This window comes from Agrilus planipennis, unplaced genomic scaffold (assembly GCF_000699045.2).
Source record: "Agrilus planipennis isolate EAB-ADULT unplaced genomic scaffold, Apla_2.0 scaffold248, whole genome shotgun sequence".
Lineage (NCBI taxonomy): Eukaryota > Metazoa > Arthropoda > Insecta > Coleoptera > Buprestidae > Agrilus > Agrilus planipennis.
Window position 1 is genome coordinate 245340 of NW_020438972.1, and position 4193 is coordinate 249532.

The following is a 4193-nucleotide window of genomic DNA, read 5'->3' on the forward strand; positions in this document are numbered from 1 at the left end:
TTGATGAACTCTTGTTAGAAAATTTTGGACATGTATTTAAATAAACAAGAAAGAGAAGAACAATTTAAGATGGATAGAGATAGAATTAGAAACTAGTATGAAAAACTTTACAGCAAATGACTACATTTCAGGTAAATGTGATAGATACAATTGAAAAGGTTATGAGAGGAAAATACGGCCCTAATATGATTTTAACGATGAGTCAGGTAAACATTGAATAGGTTACTATTGTATTATGAATTCCAAGAGAAGATTCAAATGTAATATGCACGATAATGTAAATTAGGATGCAAGGAATGTATAGTTAAAACCAAAGCAATCGAATAAGATTAAAAAATTATCAAAGCATCTACTTAAATATGTATATAAATAAAAACTATATTTATAACAAAAACAAACGTTTCGGCGAATAGCGACGGAACACATAGCGTATCGTTGTTCTTTCATGGACCTCTTCAGTTTCGGCAACAAGAAAAAGTCACAGGGGGTCAGATCTGGGGAACACGATGGCTGCGGCATTATTAGTGTGTTGTTTTTGGCCCAAAATTCGCGCACAAACAACCATGTGTGAGCAGAGGCGTTTATCATGGTGCAAAAGCCAATTTTCGTTCTTCAACAAATCCGGGCGTTTCTGGCGGATTACTTCGCGCAACTTGCAGGTAATATTCCTTATTGACCGTTCTACCCTGTGGCAAGAACTCATGATGCACCACGCCCATGCAATCGAAGAAAACTGTAATCAAAATCTTCACATTTGACCTAACGCTTTTTTCGGTCTTAGCTCGTGCTGCAGCTTCTATTGGAATGATTGAGCTTTAATTTCCACGTCATAACAATAAACTCATGATTCGTCACCAGTTATGACCCTCTGGAGCAAATTTGGGTCGTCGAGGACAGAGTCCAGTAGCTCCTTAGCAATATTAATGCGATGCTCTTTTTGGTTGAAATTGAGCAATTTTGGCAAGAATTTCGCGGAGACCCGTCTCATGCCCAAATCATTTGAAGCAATCAAATAGCAAGAGCCAATCAATATGTTCAGGACCTCAGCAACTTCTCAACGCAACGGTGATTCGACGATTGGCGAATACTATTTTCTTCACTTCATTATTGTTTTCGTCTGTTCTTGACATACGTCCAGCGCGCTCTTCGTTGTTCTCTTCTCGGACGTCTGAGAACATTTTGTACCACCCATAAACGTTGCTTCGGTCCAAGGTAGCTTCACCTTATGCCTCAGTCAACATTTGGAATGCGTCCGCTCACTTAATTTTATTTTTCGCACAAAATTTAATACAGATTTTTTTGGAATAGGCAAGAATTGAACACGAGCCAAAACACGTACAAGCAAAGTGCTGTCAAAAATTAACTGAACATTCAATATGGTCAAACTTGTTGGTATGGGTGAGAGACATGAGTACCAACATAACACCATAAAAAAATCGAAAATTGAAACTTCGTAATCGGCTGAAATTCAAAATTCGCGATACCCTTTTGAGCAGCCTTCGTATTATATGATCCTATATCCGATGAGAAGCTTTCAGATAATTTATTGATAATCTGAACAATTTCTAGTTCATAAGCAGCTTGCAGATTTACAGACTCCCTGTCTATTTTTTTTATCCCTCCAACCTTTTGGAATTGAATTAGAAAAAAAAATTGAAAAGCACAAAGGGAAACCACTTAGTCGTAATGTAATAATCATCTGTAACGGTGAATGTATCACTTTTTGCAGTTTAGTCTGGATTGTAACCTTTGTCATTTTCATCAGCTTTTTTCTAAATTATTATCTACCTCATACCATTCCATTGGCTATAATATGTCATTTATTTGTTCAGAAATCGATTATGTCTTCTGCCAAGTTACTCAACTGGAGTTTATTCGCCGCGTCGGATCTATTATTTTCAACTAAAGAATATCGTGTCTAGTTCGAAAAATATTTTAATGTAATTGCCTTTTCGTTCTTATGGCATTTTTTCGCAACAGACGGGATGTTAAGGCACTATTAACGAAAGAAAACGAAAAAAGAATATGAGTAATGACTTTTTCGTGGTCGAATTATTTTCTTTATTCGAATTACAATGGAAATGACAATTACTAGAATTACAAGATAGTATAAATTCATTAATTACCTAGGATCAAAATGAGTGGGAGGAGGTGTCTAGCAAAATCTGATTATATGCCATTTATTCAGAGTTGAGGGGCACTGAAAATTTCACGTTAACTTTTTAATTCAAGGAGTACGTATCTATACTTTCTTATATACAGATAATAAATAAATAATTATTGTTTTTTACTGTTTTTGGGATGTCACATTTTGTTGAGGTTAATTTTGCGGAAAGGAAATGAGTGGTGTGTGTGTGTGTGTGTGCGTTGTGTTGTGTGTTGTGTGTCTGTGTTGTGTGTTGTGTGTTGTGTGTTGTGTGTTGTGTGTTGTGTGTTGTGTGTTGTGTGTTGTGTGTTGTGTGTGTGTGTGTTGTGTGTTGTGTGTGTGTGTATAATAATATAAATAGACAAACTTTTTTAGAAGGCCGTAGACGGACTGTGTATTTAAGTTAGGCTCAAAATTCAGTGCAGGCTGAAATCCAAATTTTTCCACATTTATGTTTTGTTTTGTTTGACTAAGATCATACAAAAACTCAAAACCTTGAATTATTTTATTAATTGNCGACATCACATTAGAAACCTCTAAAATATCAGTGTTTCCGTACTATATTATGCATGTATTATACATATAAACCTTCCTCTTGAATTACTCTATCTTAAAAAAAAAACGCATCAAAATCCGTTGCGTAGTTTTAAAGATCTAAGCATACATAGGGACAGACAGCGGAAAACCGACTTTGTTTTATACTATGTAGTGATACCTGCAAAATAAGCTAATGTTTTTTATGTATAATCTTACAAGGACACTGTCCTGTAGTAAGCAAAATTAAAATGTAAAGTAGCTGTTGAAATAACTACCCCCGACATTTCTGCTGACTTCCAACTATAATTTTTCTTCAAGTGAAGAAGGCGCGAAAATGTAATAATGACGTTGACTAATACCTGTTCGTAATGTGAAACGTTTTTTTTTTCGGTAACTGAGAAACCAGTAATCACTTTTAAATTAGGAGCATTAGAGTAATTAGACTAATTATCTTTTTTCTGGGAAGAGAAAGAAGAATAAAAACTATTAATTATTAAAAGGGATGAATTTCATTTTCAGTTAGTTAATTAATCTTGGCTTATGTTTCATTTAAGCTGGAAAAATATAAAAAGGGTTTCACTGCGTGTACCGGTATCTGCTAAGGCATGAAAACAAATAAAAAAGTGTCTACGTATTGCACACAAGAAAATAACAATATCCAAAATAGATTTAAGTTTCTCCATTGTTAACCGAAAAGTAAAAACTAATAATTGTTAATAAGAATAGTCCATGTTCTTATTAAACTGGTTTGCGTGATTATTACGTATAAGTATCTACACACTAAGGGATGAAAAAATATTTGTTAAGTTACAAAAAGAAAATGTTATCAAGTAACAAATGTACCTAGCAGTATTGTAGCTCATAGTTCCGCCTACTGTTATCCATTGGCGTAGCCAGGATTTGTGAAATGAGGAGGGGGGTAAAAAGGGTTAAAGGAAAATGTTTTGGTCTCTATCTGTATGGGATAATTTTCGAAACGACTGATTTCCATAAGATTTTACAATTATAAAGAGGAGGTTGTCAAGAGTCACTTAATTAGCCTACTGCTTGTGCTTTTTTTGTTTCACGTCAATCAACTTTACAACCTATTGTTTGTTCTTTCTACTGCGCTATCTGAACCTGACAACAATTGTTTCTCGAACTTCTCTGACGGTGAGTGCAACATAATTAAAAAGCTTTCTAGTCGATAGGGAAGGGTTTCAACCCCCAAAACCCTCCCTCCAGTGGCTACTCTGTTGCGGTCATCAACTTAAAACAACTACAAAATGTTACTTCGACGGTTCTATTGTTTATATAACTACATGTAGTTGTGTCGTAGGTAGATACATGACGTTATGTATTACAAAAAGTTAGTGCATAATCAACGATTCAATTAAAATACATATATTCAGGTACTCTTATCATTAGTAAGGTAAAGGTAGATAGGCAAAGAAAAGACTGGAATATTTATTAAACTTTCTATTTGCAAATAGTAATAAAGTACAAAAGAATACAAAAGAGATTTTATGTT